Source organism: Eumetopias jubatus, unplaced genomic scaffold (genome assembly GCF_037043125.1).
Source record: "Eumetopias jubatus isolate StellerSeaLion01/CBP00866 unplaced genomic scaffold, mEumJub1_p1.0 scaffold_6, whole genome shotgun sequence".
NCBI lineage: Eukaryota > Metazoa > Chordata > Mammalia > Carnivora > Otariidae > Eumetopias > Eumetopias jubatus.
The window spans coordinates 114,016,419-114,041,175 of record NW_028274812.1 but is presented as its reverse complement, the minus strand read 5'-3'; the positions used below and the strand labels follow the sequence as shown (position 1 = coordinate 114,041,175).

The window sequence follows — 24,757 nt, the reverse complement described above, 5'->3', positions numbered from 1 at the left end:
CAGTATTTTTAAAAACTACTTACATTAGTTGCTAATACTTATGAATTGAAAAGTTTAACAAAATAATTTGGATTTCTGGCTTCTCTTTGAAAATTAAAAGACCTGGCAACACTGCCATATAATTTCACTTGGCTTAAACTTGGTGGGGCTCAGAAGAGGCTATGTCTGTTGACACAGGGCCTATGCCCTCCTGGTCTGTTTGCCAGCCACCCCTCTACTGTCTCCTAACACTTAGGCCAAAGCAAGTTGCTATCTATCAATGAAGTTTCAGTATCATTTTGTTTACATAAGTCTGCTCCATACATTTTGCTACATGACCAGTGAAAGCAAATGAGTATGTAAATCCATTCCAGCGCAAGTTCACCTTAAACTGTGAATCAGATTTTATCATTTCCCTAGCTAAACTTTCTAATGACTCCACAATGACTTAAAGTAAAAATATAAACTCCTGTTTCTATATATTAATAACAAAGTAGCAGAAAGAGAAATTAAGAAAACAATTCCATTTACAACTGCACCAAAAAGAATGAAATACCTAGAAATACATTTAACCAAGGAGGTGAAAGACCTGTGCCCTGAAGACTATAAAACACTGATTAAAAAAACTGAAGATGACACAAACAAATGGAAAGATATTCCATATTCATGGACCGGGAAAATTAATATTGCTAAAGTGTCCAAAGTACCCAAAGGAATCTACAGATACAGTGCAATCCCTATCAAAATGCCAACAGCTTCTGTCACAGAACTAGAACAAATGACACTAAAATTCACATGGAACCACAAAAGACCCCAAATAGCCAAAACAATCCTGAGCAAGAAAAACAAAGCCGGAGATATCACAATTCCAGATTTCAAGCTGTAGTAATCAAGACAGTATGGTACTGGCACAACAAGACACAGAGATCAACGGAACAGAATAAAGAGCCCGGAAATAAACCCATGACAATATGGTCAATTAATATATGACAAAGGAGGCGAGAATATACAACGGGGAAAAGACAGTCTTTTGCAATAAATGATGCTGGGAAAACTGGACAGCTACATGCAAAAGGATGGAAGTGGACCACTCTCTAATACCATACACAAAAATAAATTCAAAATGGATTAAAGACCTAAATGTGAGACTTGAAACCATAAAGACTGTAGAAGAGAACACAAGCAGTAATTTCTTTGACATTGGCTATAGCAACATTTTTCTAGGTATGTCTCTTAAGGTAAGGAAAACATAAGCAAAAATAAACTGCTGTGACTACGTCAAAATAAAAAGCTTTTTGCACAACAAAGGAAACCATCAACAATACAAAAAGGCAACCTACTGAATGGGAGAAGGTATTTACAAATGATATATCTGATAAGGGGTTAATATAAAAAATAAAGAACTTACATAAGTCAACACCAAAAAAACAATCTGACAAAAAATGGGCAGAGGACCTGAACAGACATTTTTCTAAGAAGACATACTTCGGGTACATGAAAAGATATTCAACATCACTAGTCATCAGGGAAACGAAATTCAAAACCATAATGAGATGTGACCTCATACCTGTCAGAATGGCTAGATTCAAAAAGATGAGAAATAACAAGTGTTGGAGAGGATGTAGAGAAAAAGGAACCCTCATACTCTATTGGTAGAAATGTAAATTGGTACAGCTACTGTGGAAAATAGTATGGAGATTCTTCAAAAAATTAAAAATAGAAATACCATACAACCCAATAATTCCTCTACTGGGTATTTACCCACTGAAAACACTAGGTCCCAAAAAAAAGATATATGCATCCCTATATTTATTATTTACATAGCCAAGATATGGAAGCAACCTAAGTGTCCATTGACAGATGAATGGATAAAGAAGATGTGGTATACACACACACACACACACACACACACACACACACACAGGAATATTATGCAGCCATAAAAAGGATGGGATCTTGCCATTTGCAACATGGATGGACCTAGTGGGTATTAAGCTCAGTGAAGTAAGTCAGACTGAAAAGAAAAATACCATATGATTTCACTTACATGTGGAATCTGAAAAATGAAAACAAATAAATAAGCAAACAAAAAGAATCAGACCTATAAATACAGAGAAGTGATGGTTGCCAGAGAAAAGGGGGATGGGGGATGGGCAAAATCAGTGAAAGGGAGTGGGAGATACAGGCTTCCAGTTAGGGAATGAGTAAGTCACAGAAATAAAAGGCACAGCATAGGGAATATAGTCAATGACACTGCAATAGCATTGTGTGGTGACAGATGGGAGCTACACTTGTGGTGAGCAGAGCATAAGGTAGGAAGAAGCTGAATCACTGTGTTGTACACTTGAAACTAATGTAACATTGCGTGTTAACTATACTCAAATAAAAAAATTTTTAAAAGAAAAAAAATATGTCCACACACACATACACAAAATCTTGTGCATGAATGTTTCTGGCAGCATTATTCATAGTAGCCAGAAAGTAGGGACAACTGAAATGTCCATTAACAAAAACAAAATATATAAAAGGCCCTGCATGAGGTAACTTGTCCAGTTTCATCTCCTGCAACTGTCCTTACTCACTATGCTTTATCTGTACCATCGTTCTTTCTCTTCCTTGTTACCAAGTTTGGAAAGCTTCTCTCACAGGTATCCACATGGCTGGTTCCTCCTTGTCATTCAGGTTTTACCTGCCATGTCACCTTTTAGACAAGTCTTCTCTGATCACGGAATGTAAAGCAGTGTCCCCCATGATCCACCTTCATTTTCTATTGCCTTGTCTTATTTTCTTCATAGCAATCACTGCTACTTAACATAGCTTGTTTATTCATCTATTTTATATATGTATATATGTATACATATATAAATATCTGTATCTGTGTATCATCCTTCTAGAATGTAAACTCCACTACAGCAGGAACCACAAATGTCTTACTTGCATTTATAATTCCACTGCTTAGCACTTAGTAATATATACTTGTCAAATAAATAATGTACTACCATAATAGCTCTTGTAACTTTAAGTGAGCTCAGTAAACACCCATTCCCATCCCCTTTTCTCATTTCTACTAACCTAGAAGCTAGCCTCTCTTGCCCGCTGGGGTGCCATATAACACATTTCAGTCACTGAACAAATACATATTACAATTGCTCAAGATGCTGGGATCAAACAGTCAAACAACCTTGCCCTCGGAAGTTTATCATTTAGTAGGGAGGGACAGACAACAAACAAAATAAGCTGGTAACCTATATATGTATGGGAAGGTGATAAAGACTAAAGAGAAAATACAACGTGAAAGGGATAGAGAGAGAATGGTGAGCGTGTGAGTGTGCGTGTATGTACATGGAAGGGGCTGCAATTTTAAATAGAGTGGTCAGGAAAGGGCCCACTGAAAGGGTGACATCAGGAAAAACTGGAAGGTGGTAAGGGAAGAGGCATTCCGGGTAGAGGGAAGAGTAAGTGCACAGGGCCGAAGGAGGAGCATGTCTGGCGTGGACAAGAAGCCCAGGTAGTTGAAGCAGTGGTGAGGGGAGGTTGCAGGAGATGAGGTCTGAGAGGTGAGGGGCAGCCAGATCATGCAGGCCTCGCAGACGGCTCAAGAACTATGCTTTCACCCTGAACGACATGAGGAGTTCCTGGAAGGCTTCAAGAAGATTTTGACTTATGTTTTAAAAAGAACACCCTCTGGGCTTCTATTGTGGTAATGATTGCACAACCCCATGAAAAGACTAAAAATCACTGAATTGTACACTTTCTAAAAGGGCGAATTTTATGGTATGTGGATTATGTCTTAATAAAAAAAAGGTTGCGAATGGACTATAGGCATGCGAGAGTGGGAGCCAGGGAGACAAGGCCTTGGCCATTATCATAACCTAGGAGATGCTGGTGGCTTGGACCAGTGTAGCTGCAGCACATTCGGTGAAAAATGGTCCCAATTCTGGATGTATTTTGAAGGTGGGGCCAACAGGATCTGCTGCTGGAGTGGGTGTGGTGTATGAGAAGAAGACATGCAGAGTGACACCAAGGTCCTAGCCAATGAGCTTTTTCTTTCCGGAAACAGGTGCTACTCCTTCCTGCTCGTCATCCTCCTTTTTCCTGCCTGGAATACCGATAAAGGCCTGGACGTGGGCCTGGAGGTAGAACAGACATTTGGGACCTACAGAGACAAGCATGAGGATAATAACATACCAAGGATATCAGAATGGAAAGGCAGAAATAGCCTGGCTCCTGAAGGCATTGTTGAACTGCACACCAGACGGCCAACCTCCAGTTTTCTTATAGAAGAAAAATAAGCACCCTAATGATTTAAACCATGATTAACAGGGTTTCTTGTGATTTGTACTGAAATGCATTCCTAAATGATATGCATGGTAATATTTTTAAAAATATGCTATGTTTTATTTTGTTTTTAACAAAACATTTTACATTTTAACAATTTTAAGCATACAACTCAGTGGCATTAAGTATCTTCACCATATTGTACAACTGTTGCCACTATCCATTTCTGGAACTTCTTCATTATCCCAGATAGAAATCTACCCATTAAATAAAGACTCTCCATGCACCACCACCTCGAGACCCTGGTAACCTCTATTCTACTTTCTGCCTCTGTTCATTTGCCTACTCCAGGTACCTCATTTAAGTAGAAGAGTACAACACTTTCCTTTTGTGTCTGGTTCATTTCACCTACCATGTTTTCAAAAGCTTAGCCATATGGTAGCATGTATCAGAATCGCACTCCTTTTTAAGTTTTAAGTAATATTCCATTGTATGGACAGAACTCAATTGTTGCACATTTTGTTTATCCATTCACCAGGTAATGGACACTTGGGTTGCTTCCACCTCTTAGCAATTGTGAATAATGCTGCTGTGAAGGTCAGTATCCAAGTATCTAAGTCTCTGTTTTCTTTTTTTTTTTTAAGATTTATTTATTTATTTGAGAGAGAGAGCATGAACAGGGGGAGGGGCAGAGGTAGAGAGAAGAGGGCAGACACCCCACTGAGCATGGAGCCTGACACGAGGCTCGGGGCTCGATCCCATGACCCTGAGATCATGGCCTGAGTGGAAACGAAGAGTTGGATGCTTCACCGACAGAGACACCCAGGTGCCCCTCAAATCTTTTCAGTATATACTTAGGAGTAGAATTGCTGGATCATATCATTAACTTTTTATTATTTATATGCTTAACTCTTCATACATATTTTGAAACGATAGTTCTTAAATAAAAACTTTTACAGGTTTAACAATGTTTAACTTTTTGAAGAACTGCCAAGCTGTTTTCCGCTGCAGCTGCATATTTTCCATTTCCACCAGCAATGTACCAGGGTTCCAATTTCTCCACATCCTTGTCAACACTCGTTCTTCTCCATTTCTGTTTGTTTTTGGCAACAGCCATCCTATTGGTTTTGAAGTGTTATCTCACTGTGGTTTTGATTTGCATTTCTCTAACAGCTAATGATGTTGAGCATCTTTACATGTATTTATTGGCCATTTGCATATCTTCTTTAGAAAGATGTCTACTCAGGTCCTTTGCCCATGATGATCTTCTAAATATGCAAACCTGCTAAAAATACTTTAACAGCTTCTCCTTGCTCTCAGAACAAGGTTCAAAATCCACAACATGACCTCCAAGCACTATCAGACCTGTCCTGAGCTCACGACTCCAGCTTCATCTTGTGCCTCTCTGCCCTTGTTCAGTTGCTCCATCCACACTGCCTGGCTCTGCTTCTCTCGGTTCTTTGAACTCCTTGCCTCTCCTGATTACTTGGTTACTTCCTCACCACTCCTCAGGTCTCAGCTTAAACATCTTTTCCTCAGGGAGGGCCTCTTTTCCTTTATAGCCTTTACGGTGTGATAAGTGAAATGATACAATTATCTACGTGATTGTTTATTACCTGTTTCCTCCCCTAGAATATAAGCTCCTTAATGGCAGGAGCCAGTCAAATTTTTTTTCTGTTTTATTAATAATATAACCTAGCACACTGTAGGTTTAAAAAAATATATTTGTTAAATGAATACATATAGGAAATTTCTTTCCCGTTGTGAAAAATGTGTTAAGTTCTAAAGAGTTTTTAAAAAAAATCATTCTAGTCACCAAATATTTCAGATTTTCAAATATTGCAGTGTAAATTATATAACACTATAATTATACCCTTATTTTTGATACTTATTTAGTTACACCTCATTCAGTATTATGTGTCCTGTAGCAAATCTTCAAGTACACTATTCTCTAGAAACATACCACATTCATGTTTTATTTTCAGTAAGGAATGATAGAATTATTTCAATTTCACTCATTTTCACTCCACCAAAATGGTACAGATTTGCCAGGCTGAAACAATTCATTTCCCTTCATTTACACACTTATCTGTGAAGGCAGCATGAAGTATGCCATAGGAATCATCTCTCTTCGAAGCCTATTACATATGCTTTGTAATTTACTGGAAATTGAAATCATCAGTAATCATTTCTTCTTGTTCCCTTGTCAGGCTAGAGTCCTTTTCTTAGAGCTTTCTTTTCAGGTTTTGCCAACACATTTTTAAAAGTCATTTTCCCTCTTCTTTTAAAATGAAAATGTGCTTACAAAGTTCAAAATTTTTAAATAGTACGTTCCTAGATCACACCTTAAAAAAAAAAAGAATGGAGCAATTTCAAAGCAAAATTTCTTTTTTGTCCCATTCAGGCATTTACCTTTCCCTAGAGAAATGTAAATGAGTAAAGAGGCAAGGTCCATACATAAAAAGAAAACAGTACACTAAGACGTTTACCAGAAAACCACCCTATAATTCAAATATTAAGGGTCACTGTCAACATGTTTAGGCCAGGAGCACAATCTACCTTTAAATTGTTGGAACCTGATGGAAGCGATAAAAGTTTGACATAGTATTCCTCTAAAGAGAGCCGGGTAAAAAGATGAGCAATAAATCCATAAGGAAGTGGATACGGCCAGGCAGACATTATAGAAAAGGCACCAGGAAAAATCAATAACTGCAGAAAGGAACAACACAACCCCAGGGTCAAAGGGACCTGTAAATTCTAAGGATTTAAGATCTTTTGGAAGATTTTCATTGAACTGGGGGGTGTTTTCCCCCAAATCCAGCTTCTCAGTTTAAAAAAAAAAAAATGAAGGTTATCTTCTTAACCAGAAGTTCATAATATTTTTAAAAAGCAACCCACAGTGTAACTCCTTTTTAATGCCTCTGTGCCCAGTTCCATAAATGTGCCTGGCACTTCAAAGTCATTCATAAAACTTCCCTGGGCATTCCAATGAGCTATCAAAGTTTGTAAGATAAAACACAATGCTAAGACGGTTGTCACAAATCCCGGTTATTTACCTGTAAGCTTTTCTTTATGAAGCTCTATCACCCCAAGTAGCTATTATGGTTAAATGGATAATGATGTAAAACACCTAGAATGTGCTGGCACAGAGGAAGCATTCAATAAATATTAGCCCTCCTTCTTTGTGCACATGGCATTGTCCCAAGTCTTAGGAAATGCCGTGTCTCCAAACTGACACTCCTGTTAAACTGATTTGGAGGACAGTCTCTTTGTTCCCAAGCAGGGGCTGGCTTAGTATTTCTGCATTTGGTTTGAGGATCAGAAAGAAAGCAAGATTGCGGTAGGTCCTAACTTAGGCATTGTCAAAGTAAAGGAAGGAAGCAACCCGAAATGACAGCTGTCAGGAGAGGGAAAAAAATCTTAATGGTAATAACTAGGTTTCTGCAAAAATAACTTTTCCCAGACAATTGATAGCAGAAGTGACTATGTAAGCTAAGCTTCCAGAAAGTAGGGAACCACTGCCCTACTTCTTTCCTTTCTTTCATAGTTATGCTTCTCAAAAATGCGATCTTATCCACACAGTTCCCAGTCCCCTCTTCTCTTTTGAACCTACTCCAATCAGGCTTCCATCCCACCACTCACCTAAAACTACTCCACAAGGGCACAGAACCTCTGTGTTGCCAAATCCAGTCATCAAGTGTCAGTCTCCTTCTTACATGACCTCCTGGCAGCACAACACAGTTGGTCACTCCGTCCCTTGGCTTTCAAGGCTCTATCCTCGCCTGACTCTGCTCTGGTGTGCTGGATCTTTCTTCTGTCCTCAACTTCTTAACATTGATCCAGTCTTGCAGATGTAGGACACATCTTATGCTGATAATTCCTAAATTTATAGATCTAGCCCAGATTCCCTTGGACTTTAGATATAATTTAAGAGCCTCTTCAACATCTCCACCTAGACATTTAAAAGGCATCTTAAATCTAAAATGTTCTGAGTTACTCTAAAACCAACTCTTCACAGTCTCCTATATCTCAGTTGCCCACAATTCCATCCTTCCAGTTGTTCAGGCCAAAAGCCTTGGTGTCACCCCTGATTCTTTCTTCTTGTTTCTTATCCCAAAATCTATTGGCCAATGTCATTAGCTTTACCTTCAAAATATAATCTAAAGGATTTTTCCCTACCTCCAATGCTTCTACCCTCATTCAGGTCACCACCATCTCTTGCCTAAATTATTCTTGCTACCTCTGCCCCTCTCCAGCATATCCTCCACTCAGCAGTTAGAACGATCCAATCACATGATTCGTCTGCTCAACACCCTCCACTGGCTCTCCATCCCACTCAGCCAAGCCCCACAAATCTGGCCCCTTTCCTCTCTGACGCCATCTTGTACTACTTTCCCTTCTGCTCCAGCTCTCATGGCCTCCTAACCATTTGTAGAGCACAGCAGCATATTCCCAGGTCAGGGCCAAGGGCTGTTCCTTCAGCCTGGAACTCTCTTTGCCCACATTGGCTTGTTCCCTAATCTTCTTGGGGTCACTACTCAGATGTCACCTTTAAAATGAGGCCTTGCCTATTTGAAGTTGCTAACCCTATCCCATAAACATCCTAGTCCCACTTCCCTGCTTTACTTATTTATTTTGTTTACTTCTCTCCCCATTAGGACATAATATCTCCACATAATATCTGGCTATGCAATTTGTACTTTGCTGAATCCTCAATGCCTACAGTACTCAGGTTGTTCAGATTAGCCCAGGATATTTTCACAGGGAAGGCAATGCTCAGTCATCAGGTGGGGTGAGTTCATTCTGGGCAAAGGCAGATCATGTTTAAGGATACAGAATAATGAACTAGTATTGTGTAAACCTGGAATCCATAAGCAGTTTGGTTTGGTTGGCTTAAGGTTTCAAAAGGATGTGAGGCTAGAAAACAACACAGAGGTCTAATACTTACTAAGCATGTACTACGTGCCAGGCATTGCTTTAATTCCTTTATACTGTTTTTAAGCAATTCATCCAATACAGCAATCCTTCTCGTACAAAGAGGCCACTACTGTTCCCTGCATTTTCAAGTGTACAAACTGAGGACAAAGAAATGAACTGGCTGGCCAAAGCCACTCAGCTAATAAGTGAAAGACAAACTTAAAGCCAGGCAGAGAGATTCCAGAATTGTACTTCTAACCATTACACCATATTGCTTCTGTGCTGAGGATCTTGGATTTCATGGTATAGACAAGGGTGAACGACTGAAAGGTTTTACACTAGGGAATAACAAGATTAGTTTGTACTGTAGGAAAATGACTGACTACAAGGTGGAGGATGGACTAGAGAATGTCAAAGAGAAAGGCTGTTAGCTAGGGATGTCCAAGCTAAAGATGCAGGATTTAAGGCAGGGAGGAGAGAGGAGGGCAGATTTTAGAAATACGCAGAATGGAGAAATTATTAGGAGTTTTGATAGTGTTATGGCTGAGAACATAGGAATTCCTACTCTACCATTCACCATTCTCTCCGTATATACTTATATTAAAAAAATCAAAAGCTGAAAGAAAATCAAAGTATCACGCTATCATTATTTAGTTCAACATCCAAATACTACAAAGCAGGAATTTAGTGAGGCTGGATTAGGGCATTTGGCTTAGGATCAAGATGCAACTAAGGGCCTCCACATTTCCCTAAGTCTAATTTTGTATCTTGGGATCTTCCCATCTTCAGGCCAACCACAAGTGCAGGAACCTGAAGCAGTGTCCATCATACTCAGGCTTACGTGCACAGGGAAGGAGAATGAGATGATCATGAGATGAATGCCTGGTTACTTAAAGTGCTTTGGTTCAACTTACTACATTGACCATATGAAAGGAGGAAGTATAAAAGTAGTCCAGAAAGAGAACGCGTTGGCAGAACCACTCCATGGAGGCAAGAAACCCTCAGGAGGGAGAACAAGATGGCAAGGCCATCCAAACACAGAGATTAGGGAAATGAAAGGCAGAAGATTAGACAGCTGCATAATATGACCCACTGGTCAATACAGCCAATGTCCTGGACTCTGACCCCTTCAATCAGCATACTGTTAACATATTAGAAGGGAAAAAAAGCCATCAGACACTAAGTGTGATGAAAATGAAGGAGGCAAAAGACAAACAGGGTCACCACACCATGGTCTGTCAATTTCAAAGTAAAATGAATTCCAAGACAGTGGTGAGGGGACTATAATTTTCACTCAATATTGAATAGAATGGAGGGAGCAGGCTGGTCACTGAAACAGATCCAAAAGAGAAGCTGCTTCCTCTGCCAGTATTACCTCAATTCTAGCAGCTTTAGGGCTAACATTTTGAGTGTCGGAAAAGAAAAAACTGGATAGACCGTACACCTCAGTTCCTGACATTGATGGAGGAGCGGGACACATGGCCTCTCTAGAAGATCATGAACAAAAAGTCTTTTAAAAAGATTCTAGATAATGTAGGATTCTGTCTGATGTAAGAACCAAGAGATAATAATCCTTCCATCCCTGAGAAAACAGAGATGATGGCAAGACTTCCCATTAGTAATCTTGCCGAATGATCCAACAAAAAAGATCTAAAACTGATTACCTAAGCTAAGGGAAGAGGAAGTTCTGCATTCAGCAGCTTTCTAGACTGTTCTTAATACTGGGTACATGGAAGACATTCAACAAAATATACTGGTTTAGTCTTCTAAGTGTCAATTTTTCTGCTATAGAGGTTTACCCCTCCCCACCATTCATACCAAATGATCCCTCTGGGAAAGCTCATTAGGCTTACCAAAGAAGTATGCTTTTCAGTTAAAGGAAGTTAATAATTTTAATACAGTCTACCTGTCTTTAAAAACATAAAATACCAAACAAAATGAGAATTTACTAACATATATACTCACAGAAAACAGGACTATAAAAAACTCTTCTAATTATTCAAAAATTGCCCACATGCCCGACGTTATTTCCTTTAGGACTCAATTGGGCAAAAATGATGGAACAACAACGGGCAAGTCTACTTTAAAATAATTATATTTATACATAAATTTTGAAAGATTTACATAGTACTTAATTCGGTGTTCTGATAGTATGAAAGATTAAGACATATACAACTTTCAAAATTATACATTTTATTTAAGGTTGAAAGGCACAGCTTTTGGTTGTTTCATTCTGATGCATCCCTGATATGTATAAGTAACTGCTTCATATGTCACAAAAGAATATGTTTGCTTCTCGTAAGCCCAACTGTCTTGTAAGGAGGTTTAACTGAGTGCTCCCCGCACTGGACTGTAACCTCCTTGAGGGTTATATCGCTGGCTCCTAGAAGGCAAATTGTAGAGAACAAGTGTGCAATAAATACTTGTTGACTAAGTGAATGAAAAAAAAAAAAAATGATGTTGCCAATGTGTGATCTGGAATAGTTCCCTTGATCTTGGGGTGAAACCTTGGCAGGGACACAGAGTGTTTTATAAAAAGGGACCTGAACACAGAAGAACTGGTCTAACAGAGGGAGAAGACCTTGGAAGTTCGGAGGGAAAATCCTGGAGGAGAAGGCAGCCAACAAGACTGGGCACCGAGAGACAGGAGTGCCCAAGGAGAAAATACAAATAGTAGTGTGTGGAAAAGAGAGTCTAGAAACTTGCCTTTGCCTTTCATTCCCCCACCCCCATGCCCTCCTTGGCCAGGTAATTCCTTTTACTCTTCACCTACCTCATCTCCATTAAATGTCCTCAAGTACTGTGTCCTTCTTTTGCACTGCACTTAACCACAGTTAGAATTTTACATTCATCTATGTGCCGCTTGATGACCTAGCTCCCCTGCTGGTCTAGACTCCATGAAAGTGGGGACCTGTCTACTTTTTGCTCTCCCTGACTGCCAAGTGCCCAGCACAGTGCCTCACTCATTAAATATTTTTCAATGAGTAAATGAAAACTAATGTCTAATCCAGATTTTTAAAGGCATTAATGATGGGATGAATAATGTTAAACCTTTCCTAATCTCTCCCAGGGAAAGCCTCAGAACAGTCTACATGGGTCACGAATGCTTTTGTTGGAAAGGGCTCTTCTGGAGGAACTGGAAACTGTGCTGAGTTTCACATCTGGGCAACTTGATACAGCACAAATTCAGCACATAAGGATAAAGGTGACCAAAGGCAGAGAAGCTGTAAAGAAGTTAAGTCTTAGGATTTTTCAGATATCTTAGGGGAAGTTTTGGACTTTCTAAGACCAGGGAGTTGGGGGTTTGGGGCACTCTTACCCAGACTGCATGGTGTCAAAGACTCCAAGTGACCCCTGGATTACACATTTATTAAACTGGACCCTTAAAAGCTCATTTAAAAACACAGAGATCTAGGCAGAAAGAACATTACCTATCAGCTTCAATGGAAATAATGGCAACAACAACAAAAAAAACACCCCAAAACTCGACAGAGGTTTAGATAGTAAATATAAGAAAAAAGTAAATTATGTTTTTGAGATTATTTCATACTCTTATAAATACTGCAAACTTACTACAAAGGAAATTTTATTAGCAAATTCTGTTCTTACAAGATTATTAAAACACAATATAAAGGTTATATGACTGTTCTTAAACCTCATTTGGTCGTGAGACTAAATTACCCCAAGAATCTATTAATCAATCAATTTATTAGATAAGTCAAGAAGCAGTCCTTGAATGCCAACTATGGGCCAAGCACTGGACCAGGAACAAGAAACCATCAATTATTCAGTCAGCCAAATGTAATTCCAACATGATAACATATTTCCCTAGTTTTTTTTTTTTTTTAAGATTTTATTTATTTGACAGAGAGAGCACAAGCAGAGGGAGAGAGAAGGAGAAGCAGACTCCCTGCCGAGCAAGGAGCCCAATGTGGGACTCGATCCCAGGATCCTGGGATCATGACCCAGGCCGAAGGCAGCCGCTTAACCGACTGAGCCACCCAGGCATCCCCATATTTCCCTAGTTTTATAATAGAACAGAAAATACAATAGTTATAGATCACTTCACCTCATTTCTAAAATTTTACTATGTATGTAACATAATGCAAGGTATGTGTGAAACAAAAAGATGGCTGAAACCTGCCCTGAAGGAGCTCTCACTTCAATACATACCTTTTTAAATTTTCTAAAATAGTTTCTAAATAATCCAATCTAACAGATTTACACTCATTAGCTAATTGGATGGAAGTTAAAAGGAAAAAAGCGAAGTAGACATATCAATGAATTTACCTGTTTTCTTCTTACAACAAACAGATGGTATACTTTGATGAAAATACATTCTTAATCATACTAATAAAAAGAAACCATATGGTATTGAACCTTTTTAGCTTTAAGAAGGTGAATCTTAGAGTAAAATCCTTGGACAAATATAAATTAAGATTTATGGTTAGCGTGATATATGAGCTACATGATTTGCCATAAAATGGAGGAGAAGGAGCCAGTCACACATGTCATACTTTTCAGTGAAAAGCAATCTCACAACTATTAAGAGATTCATGACATGTCCCTCACACAGGTACTATACACAACTCCACAAAACCTGCAAATGTTTTGTCCCCAGATCAAGAGACTTACCTAAACCACACAATGACTAATTCAACCCCTCTTAAAGGGATGAACTTTTCCAATAAAGAAAAATAAATTGAAATGCCAGCTACTTTAAATCAAGCACTTAACTAACGTGTTGCTACTTAAATTGCACAGATAAATATTCTGGCCTAAGTTCAAGGGAAGCATGAATGTAAATGGGGGTCATTATGAATGAGCTCTATTTGGAGAATGGCTTTAAGGTATACATTACTTTGCAGGTCTCAAAAAAACAATCTTCTGGTTTTGCTTAGAATAGGGCTTGCATGTTGTTGGAAGTTACTGGAAAATTAACTATGCATTCTACTTTCAACTGATACATGTTCTTTACACATATTTCAAAACCCAGAAAATACTGAATTCACTGATACTGCCACCACCTTGGGGTATGCCACAGTCTCCAAGACTTAAAAAAAAAAAAAATCCAAAAAGGAATGTCATTTCCAAAAATAATGGGCATCCAGAACCTCAGGCTGCAGTGAAAGCAGCCAGCAGGGTACGTCGACTCCACTCTTGCTGTTTCAGCGGAGCCTGCCAAGTCTATCAGTGGGCCAAATGAAGGCTGGTGAAACTACAGACACGTTTTTCTTTTCAAATGGATTAGGAAGTTCCAAGATGTATTCATGTCCGAGTCTGAGTAACATTAAAGTTATGGGCAATGTTACTGAAGAGAAACAAAGACTTAAAAGCAATACCAAGGATTCCCCTCAACCACCCCCAAACTGGTAATCTTATTTAGGTAATGCCTTTTGATTTAATTAGTAACCTGAAGTCCAGTTCCATAGAAGTGGAATCTGTTGGTTAGCCGTTCTTCTAGAAGACACTATCGCTCATCGGGTTTCTGTTTCTTTGCCTCACTGGTTAAAAGACAATTTGACTCAGGATGAGTCACCCCTATCTCTAACTCGCCACGCCAGTGTCTGTTGCAGCTTCTCATTACCAGCATTACTGGAGAGGAAGAGCATACAGAAACAGAAAGACAAGTACATAACCCGTCACAGGAGGTTCTCATGATTTGAGGACAACAAATATATGAAAAAGGACATCTAAAGTCAATTCACTTAAAACAAGTACCACAATTTCACAATGAATGTGGGAAAAAAGAGTTTCATTAAGTTAAAAAATTGTGAGGTCAAATATAAGCATATCTGATCTTCTATTTAAGAAAATTTAAATAATAAATGTAACTCTGTGCTGACCCAAATAGTAGTAGTAATAAACAGTTGTTCAATACCATTTGATACAGTTCTTCTAACATTTCCTCATTAACTTTCCCAGCACAATTATAGTGGCAGATTCTTCCAAAAATACAGACATCACCAAATCTCCTTTAATTTTTTTATAGTGAGATCTTTCTCTTAAAATGCCTACCATGTCATTATTTTGGTGGATTTTTTCTTCTTTGGTCATTCACTGGTCTAACACTGCCAGGTATCCTTTGCCAATGACTGCATACAAGTCTGGCGGTTCTTCATTACTTTTCTTGATTTCATTAAATCTTTATTTCCTGCATTTTTGCAAAATCTGCCATTTGACTCTACAATTAAGGACAATGGTTTTACATCTTTGCGACAATCAGTGAAACACTGTAACTAATAGGATGGGCAGGGATAGTATTCATCAGGGATGAATATTTGCGTGGGAATTAATTTTACACATGGACAGTTCATCAGCGAACATTTTTATATGATGATGACTTCTGTTTCCCTATGCAAGCTTTGTGACTGCAAGGCATGGGATAATGTATTTAGATAACAAGGGGAGTCATATATGAAAGGCCACAGTCATCATAGAAATGCTTTTGTCTTTGGGAACTAGAAAACTTTCTCAGAGGACTATAAGTAAATCCAAGAAACAGCCCCTATCATTTTACATTTTAATACTGCCTGTCTGTATGCCCTATCATCATAGTATAAATAAACTGAATAAAATGATACCTAGTATGCATCCTACTCTTTGATAATGGAAGTGATTTTATTCTGGCATCGTTCACTAACCATAGCTGCAAAATTAAAATCTTGACTTATTAGTTTAAGCATCCAAATGTATATGTCAGCTGCAAGAATCTGGATCTACTGAGGCTACCCTTAAAAAATGTGTAGCATATGGGTATTATCCTTGTTCTATAGAGTGTGTGTGTGTGTGTGTGTGTGTGTGTTGATTGCCCTGCAGGAAAAGCTATTACTTCAGAATCCTGAAGTCCAAAATAAAACAAAATTTTTTATCTTTGAAGCCTCACAAGAAAACAAAGACAATGCCACAAGATGATAAACAGAGATGGGAAAGACAGCATTGTGTGTTAAAAAATTCCTTTAGAGTCAGATGGACCTGGTCCTCAATCCCAGATGTTGTGTTCCAGCTGTGTGATTGTAAGCTCACTGTGCTCTCCAAGTCCCACTTTCCCCATATGTGAAATGCAATGGTTGCTTAGCTCCCAGCCAAGACCAAATGAAATACTTAAAAGTGTCTGGAAAACTGTGCGCAGTACCTGTGCTATAAGCCATGGCTTAGCTGAATAAATACCTCCTTCTTTCAGGCATTATGACAGCACATAAACCTCCAGAAGTCTCTGATGAGGCTCTACCTATCTACCAAAACAAGGTGCTCTGATATCATTATGTGGAGTTTGTCAGAATTCCTTCATAAAGCCAGTCTTATAAATAAAGCTACTCCCTCCCCAAAATGAGGTCCCAGACCCCAGCACATATCTGCTAAGCCTTACAAATAAGAAGGAAGAAGTTATTTAGATAAGTGAATGGATTCTATCTCAGTGACGCTGTACAACACCTCACTTAGATCCTTCTGATTGTGAAATCTTGGGCAAAGCTGAACCTCTCTGAGGGTTTCTAAAATGAAAATAACCAAATCTGTCTTCAAGAATTATTTTAAGAACTGAAAAAAGTAATTTATATAAAAGCGCACAGTACTCAGAAGGAATCCATCCTTATTACCAACATACCACCAATAATGTCATTTTTAAAATAAGACACCAACAATTTATATTTAAAAAAAAAAACAAACCCCAAACCTCTAGAGATCAATACGTGAGTCAGAGTCCTTCAGACCCACATTCCATAAGGTATATTTTAAAACACACCATGACAGCAATAAAACCCATTCCTAAGGTCTGTTCCAAAGATGTCATATCTATTGGTCATGTCTTCTCTAAGATGACAATATAAATAAGAAGCTGATAAAACCAAGGGATAATGGTCAAATAATGAGTACTGTTCAATGACAATGTTCACAATAATCTCTCAGTTGGCCAAGCAATGGAAAAGTTTGCAAACACTGCAGTGCCCCTCCTAGGTACGACGCGGGCCAAGGCAACAGGTGCCATCAAGGCCATATTTTCAGTTTCAATTAAACTGACTATTTTTTCTTAGTTTGCTTTCTTTCCAGAATCGGGGTGCGCACATAGGTTTACGTAAGTTTTATATTTGAAGATAAGCCCCAGGTCTGTTTTCAAGAGCTCTAAGAAAGCCAGGAAACAGCTACATCTTCTTCATAGTTAACAGGTCAAAAGAGTGGTTCTCTACACACACTGAAAAATGACAGTGCTGGTCAAGGCAGGGGTGTTGCATAAAACAAAAATGAAGTAGAAAACATCCCTGAAAGCGAGCAATTATCATCATCGTCCCAGCAGCAATAATCTCTAGACTCTTCGTCCTGAGTGTCTGCAAATACTACTTTCTTGCCCCGCCACCAGCTACTGCACTGGACTAGCCAAACTCCCACCCGTGCCGCAACCACCTATTTTTCTGAACATGAACCTGAGCAACGGAATGTCACCAGAGACAACCACACAACGCAGGAGGAATCACTTCTGGCAGATCATGCTTACCAGTCTCAAAGAAACAGTCAAACAGACTCACAGACTCGCTCACAGTCTGCAACAACTATGTGCACCCTGCCTCTCTCCACTCTACTCAAACCTCCAAGGTCCCTGTCACCCGTAGCTGGTGAGGACTCCATAGGTCCCAAACAAAACAGAAACCATCACACTGGCACTCGAAGCCTGGGACTGGATCTGTCCCCTCCTTCCTCCCTACTGTCGTGCAAAATGAAGGTGTCTCTCAATCCACTGGTTTTTCTCTCTCCCTCTTCAATCTCTCTCTCCTGGATCCTTTTAATCAGCATTTAAACGTGCTTTCGTACCTCTCATCCCTAAAGTACATCCATTTCTACCTTCTGTCCTGTCTCTTTATTCACCTTCAGAGCCAAGTTTCTCAAAAGAGTTATCCATTCTTTCTTTCTCCATTTGCTCACATCCTAGAGCTTTTTAAGTTCAAATCTTTTTAATTAGAAAAATGATGTTACAGCAAGCATAACAAAAAGTAAATAAAAATCGAATACTATCTACTTTCCTTACCCCATCTTTATTTTCCTTAAGTAATCAATATTGAAGTTCAATGTGTACCCTTCCACACCATTCTCTATGCTCCTATAAATCCATACAGACATTTATATACATATATAAGGTAGTTTGCTTGTTGATAAAAGAAGCATCATAATTAACACATGATCTGCATCATGTTTTCTTTTTTTTTTAAGATTTTATTTATTTATTTGAGAGAGAGAGAGAATGAGAGATAGCATGAGAGGGAAGAGGGTCAAAGGGAGAAACAGACTCCCTGCTGAGCAGGGAGCCCAATGCGGGACTCGATCCCGGGACTCCAGGATCATGACCTGAGCCGAAGGCAGTCGCTTAACCGACTGAGCCACCCAGGCGCCCCTGCATCGTGTTTTCATCTAACAATTTTTATGGAAATCCTTCTAGGTCAATTCATGTAGATAGAATTAATTCTTTTTAATTTACATGAATTCCCTTCTTGATGGGCATTTTGGCAGTTTATGGTTTTCTGATGCCTACAAATAGTGCTGCAATAGGCATCCTTACATACATTTTCTTTGAATGAATTTTACCAAGAGGAGAACCTGCTGCCTCAATGAGTATATGCACTTTACATTTCATGATCCGTTTTAAATTTATCTCTTTAACCGACTCTAACCCGGCTTCTACCCCCACACCATGTCAGCTACTGCTAAGGGGGGTGGGGGCAGTATACTCCATGTTGCCAAGGCCAAGGGATACTTTTCCTTCCTCATCTACTTGATCTCCCAGTGACATCAGGCATCTTGACCTGTCCCTTCTTCCTGAAGCCATACTTTCCTGCTTGTCCTTCTCCTGTTGGCTGCTCCTTCCGCATTTCCTTTGCTGGCTTCTCCCCTCCTACTTGATCAAGTTCTGGAGCACTCAGACTCAGTTCTAGGTCCAATTTTCTCCTTCTACGCTTAATCACATTCTATCTTTTCTGAAGCTAATCAACTCCCCTGGCTTTAAATACCATGCTCTAAGACAACAACTCTTAAATTTCTTATTTCCGACTCGGACCCTCTTTCTCAGCTCCTAGCCTGTATATGGAACAACACTTCTTGGAAGTCTCCCAAGCTGAAGAACACATCTCAACTCCATCCATTTCTCCCTAACTTCCCTGCCACCATCCTTATATAAGCAACCACCATACATCTCCTAAACTATAGCAAAGGCCTCCCAACTCATCTCCCACCCAAGTCAACCTACTCCCCACCAAGGAGACAGGTCTTTAAAAAACTTAAGTCAGATCATGTCACATCCTTGCTTAATCACCTCCCCTAGGACTACACATTCGCTAGACCACAAGCTCCTTAACGTGGCCCTGGCAATCCTGAACAACCTGGCCACCACCTACCTCCACCTCTCTACCCCACCACCACTCTCCAGCCACAATGACTTATTTTCATGCCCTTAAACAGGTCGTCTCTTCTCCCTCAAAGCCTTCCTGTCCCTGCTCCAAACGCTTTCCCTACTTCCCCAGCTTTTGCTTTGCCTACTTTACTGCTAGTCATCAGGGAGGTCTCTACTTAAATAGCACTTCCCTAAAAGACCTCTTCTGACTCACCCAGCTGAAACTGTGTTCTTCTGTTATACCTCCAATGCTCACTTGTGTCTTCCTTCCTCGCCTTTATCATAGCTTCCTTTACTTGTAAATACTTTGTTTAGTATCTGACTCTCCTGCTAAGCTGTAAACTCCAGAAGGGCAGGGGATTTGTGTTAAAGGCTCTCCACTGGAGCTCTACTACCTAGCACGGTGCCCATCATGTAGCAAGCACTTGATAACTATCTGTTGAATAAATGAGGAAAACATACTCGTATTTCATTTGGGGAGATTAGGAAGATTTCCTGGAGGAAATGGCACTTCAGCTTACTACATGAATGGACCAGATTTCAGTCGTTAGAGATGAAAGAAGAACATTTCTGAAAGAGGAAACTGTTTGAGATCAAATGTTTGATACTAGTTAGAGATTCTGTAATCCAAAACCCAACACAATCTTGGCACCACACATAAAATAAAAATCTCACTATATAAAAGCAAAGCCGGGGGGGGGGGGGGGGGGAGGAGCAAGATGGCGGAGGAGTAGGAGACCTAAATTTCGTCTGGTCCCAGGAATTCAGCTGGATAGGGATCAAACCATTCTGAACACCGACGAACTCAACAGGATATCGAAGAAAAGAATAGCAGCAACTGTCTGAACAGAAAAGCAAACACTTTGTGGAAGGTAGGACGTGCAGAGAAGCGAATCCGAGGCGATATTCGGGAAGATAGACGGCGGGGGAGGGGGCCTCCGTCCGCCGCTTCTGGAAAGTGATAGAGCCGCGGAGCACAAAATCAGAACTTTTAGAAGTCGGCTCCAATGAGGGATGTCGCTCCAGAGGCCAAGCGGGGGTGGAACCCTCTCTGGGACAGTGTGGTCTCAGGAGGTCACAAGAAGACCAGGGGTGCCTGAGTGCAGCAGAGCTCCCAGGTATCGGAGCGGGAAAGCCGGCTGCAGAGACAGAGCCGAGAATGGGGCTCTCAGCTCCGGGTTGCCATAAACTGTGATCTGCAGCACAGTCGGGCCACTGCTCCTCCAGCAGGGACCCAACAAGCGGCAGAGCTGGGGAGACTCCCCTTCCTCCCCAGGAGGAGCAGCGCAAGAGTGCACCGCAGGGATCTGCCGGGTTTGGAGACTCCACACGGGGTCGGGTGCGGGAGATAGAAACGCTCGGTCACAGGCCGGGTGAGCACGGAGTGCGGCCGGAGACCGGGGAGACGGGAGTGACTGCTTTTCTCTGGGGGCACACCGAGGAGAAGGGCCCCGAGTTCCCGGCTCCTCCGGGCGGAGATTGGGAGGCCACCATTTTCACTCTCGTCCTCCAAAGCCGTACGGAAAGCTTGCAGGGAACAAAAGCTCCCGAGCAGATTACTTAGCCCGGACTCACAAGGACGGGGCCATTCCGCCTCCGGCAAAGACATTTGGGAACCACGGCAACAGGCCCCTCCCCCAGAAGATCAGCAAGAACAGCCAGCCAAGACCAAGTCTACCGATCAAGGAGAACGGGAGAACTCCAGCGCGAGGGAATACTACACATAGAATTCATGGTTTTTTTTCCCATGATTCTTTAGTCTTTCAAAGTTAATTTTTTTAACTTTCTTTTTCTTTTCCTTTTTTTTTGAATTTTTCTTTTCCCCTTTTTCAACCAACATCTTATCAATCCCTTTTTTTTTCTTCTGTACTTTTATTATCATTATGATGATATGTATCTTTGCATCAAGATACATAGCAATGATAGCAGGTTTCTTTTTAAAGCTTAGTACTAAATATTAAATATCTTTCCCCATTTTAATTTTACATTACTCTGCCAAGAAAAAAAAAATTAAAAGTCAAGTTACTTGAAGCCTGGACACACTTCCATGATTAGCCGGGCTATGTAAAAGTTGGTGGCTTTGTTCTTCCTGCTGTAAAAGCAGATCCAGGCCCGAGAAAGATGGAACCAGGTTCTAATTGTTTTTGAAAAGTGTGCTACAAAAATGGATGGCCTGTTATAAGCCAGATTACAAAGTAAGGATGGGGGTAAGGGAGGGATATTTTCCTCCAGAAAGAGAATTTCTCAAGAGTCCCAGTCCATCATTTTTTCCCCCAAAATGGTTGGAGGAGGGGTCAAATCTCAACATGAGCTTCGAAGTACTGTCTCTGCGAGGGGACGGTAGTTGCCTTGCCATCGAGGGGGGCTGCTGAGGAGGAGCATGGCTAGACTGGGCCATCCCTGCCCTCCTGAGCTAGGGAAATGGAAAGTTTATTGCCCAGTGGGTGTGAAAGTGGGCTGAAGCTTGGTTGGTACTGAATTCTCTAAGAGTTTCTTCTAGAAACAGACAACTCAGACTTTTCCTCTCACATCAACAAAGTTATTTTTAAAAGCATTTGGGAAGATCCTCCGCCACTGCTCAGGTGGGAAGGCTCAGAGAAGGGAGTCATCAGTACAGCCACTCTCTAGGCTGTAACGGAATTCTTGAAGGTTGGAGACCCTGTAGAAGTGGACAAAGGCTGTGGTCACCACTAGGACATGGAAAATCTGATGAGACTGGAACCATATGTCAAATTTCCCAGGAAAGAAGTGCTCAGGAATTCGAGCAGCATAAAGGCCAGCTCCGGTAATGTACATCACAGCCATGAGGAAGAACCAGCCCATCTGGCCCACTGTGGTGGCCTTGACAAAGCCCTCAGTGATAGTAAAGTGCATGGTGGGCACAACACCACTCAAGCCAAGTCCCAGGAACACTCCTGCTCTTGTCTGCCGGTGCTGAGGAGTGGCAAACTGGTCCCACTGTGGCACAATGATGGCAGAAATGCCCAGGATGCAGACGATGGAGAGGTAGATGAGCCGTGGCTGTGGGGAGCAGAAGGAGTAATAGAAACAGGGGACAAAGCTCCCCATAATCAGTAGAGCAATCCCTGAATAATCATTTGGAAAAAGTCCAAGAGACTTTCTCTGAATGATAATAGACGGTGTGAAAGAGCTAGGAGAAGCTGAGGCAGAGCACTGAACCCAAAAAGAACATCCCAAAAACCAACTTCTCCTGTAGAGGGGCCATGAAGTACATATTTGGTCTGAGCATGGTCAAGATTCCCAAAAAGAGCAACAGCACAAAACCAAGCAGATGGGTCCAGATGTTGCCAGTTTCTCTAGGGATGTGGAAAATGCTCTTAAAGCAAGCCCGGAAGGAGGGCATAGGTGGTCTATGGCCATGTAGCAAGTAGTCATTGTCCTTCAGCCAGTCAGGGAGTATGTCATATGGGATGGATGACCCTCCAGCGTCCCTCCCAGACCTTGTACACGAACTCCTCCATCTTTTCCATGGCATGGTGGGCCTGCAGGGGAAGTGTCAGTATCCGCACCTCCTCCTCCTCTCCCTGGGGCAATGGGCATGCTTGCTCTTCTTCAGCTTTGGTTGCGTTGGCAGTTACAGTTTGCCCTTCTCTTCTAGCAGGGGTCCCAGTTCAGCCAGCTCCACCGTGTCCGTTTCCGTTATTGGCAGGAGCCCCATTGCCCTGTGCCACCACAGATCCTTTGTGAGAAGAGATCTGGCTGGTACCTCAATACACTGCAGCTTCAGCTTGGAGAAAGGTTGGGGTATCTCAGCCCCAGGGGGCAGAGATCTCCCTGTGGCGGTAAACAGGCGGGCGGGCGGGCTCTGCTTGGGGCCGTGGTCCCCTGCGCTACATCCCGCGGCACTTGGAGGAGGCCTATGGCCGAGCGGCCCCGGTTCTTCAGCGCCCTCCCCGCGCGGGAAGGGGCGTGAGACCACATGGCGTCAACTCCGCGGCTGCATCCTATCAATCCCTTTTTTAAAAATCATTTTCATTTTTCATTTTTAGAGTCATATTCTATCCCTTCATAGTAGTTAACCTTAATTTTGGTAGTTGTTCTCTCTTTAAAATTTTGGGATACAGTTTCTTCTAACAGACCTAAATATACCCTAAATCTCTAGTGTATGGCTTTGTTCTAGTCTCCTGCCTGATCACATTCTCTCCCTTTTTTTAAAAAAATCCTCTTCTTTCTTTTTTTCAACCAACTTCTTATCAATTCCTTCTCTAAAGTCTTTTATAATTTTCATGTTTACAGTCATATTCTATCCCTTCATTGTATTTACCCTTATTTTTGTACATATGTAAGCTTTACTTTCTTTAAAATTTTGGGAGGCACTTTCTTCTAACAGACCAAAATACGCCCAAAATCTAGAGCGTGGCACTGATCTATGCACCAGGCTGATCATATTTGATCATATTCTGTTTTTTTGTTTGTTTTTATCTTTTTCTTTTTCTTTCTTTCCCTTTCTTTTTTTTTTTTTTAAGATTTTATTTATTTATTTGAGAGAGAGAATGAGATAGAGAGAGGGAGCATGAGAGGGGGGAGGGTCAGAGGGAGAAGCAGACTCCCCAACTGACAGCAGGGAGCCCGATGCGGGACTCGATCCCGGGACTCCAGGATCATGACCTGAGCCGAAGGCATTCACTCAACCAACTGAGCCACCCAGGCGCCCCTCTTTCTTTCCCTTTCTTTTTCCCCCAGTTTCAGGTGTCTTCTGATTTGTTTAGTGTATATTTTTGGGGGGTCGTTGTTACCCTGTTAGCATTTTGTTCTCTCATTCATCTATTCTCCTCTGGACAAAATGACAAGACAGAAAAAATCACCTCGACAAAAAGAACAAGAGGCAGTACTGACTGCCAGGGACCTAATCAAAACGGACATAGTAAGATGTCGGAACTAGTTTCAGAATGACAATTTTAAAGATACTAGCTGGGCTTGAAAAAAGAATGGAAGATATTAGAGAAATGCTTTCTGGAGAAATATAAGAACTAAAATCTAACCAAGTCGAAATCAAAAAGGCTATTAATGAAGTGCAATCAAAATGGAGACTCTAACTGCTAGGGTAAATGAGGCAGAAGAGAGAATTAGTGATATAGAAGACCAAATGATGGAAAATAAAGAACCTGAGAAAAAGAGAGATAAACAACTACTGGATCACGAGGGCAGAATTCGAGAGATAAATGATACCATAAGACGAAACAACAT

General features: G+C 40.9%; 1 protein-coding gene and 1 pseudogene across 5 annotated transcripts in view; both read right to left on the bottom strand.

Moving 5' to 3' along the window:
* BTBD9 (BTB domain containing 9) overlaps positions 1-24,757 on the bottom strand; it is a 432,378-nt gene that overhangs the window by 329,667 nt on the left and 77,954 nt on the right. The window lies entirely within an intron of this gene.
* On the bottom strand, positions 21,445-23,277 carry LOC114222064 (adiponectin receptor protein 1 pseudogene; annotated as a pseudogene).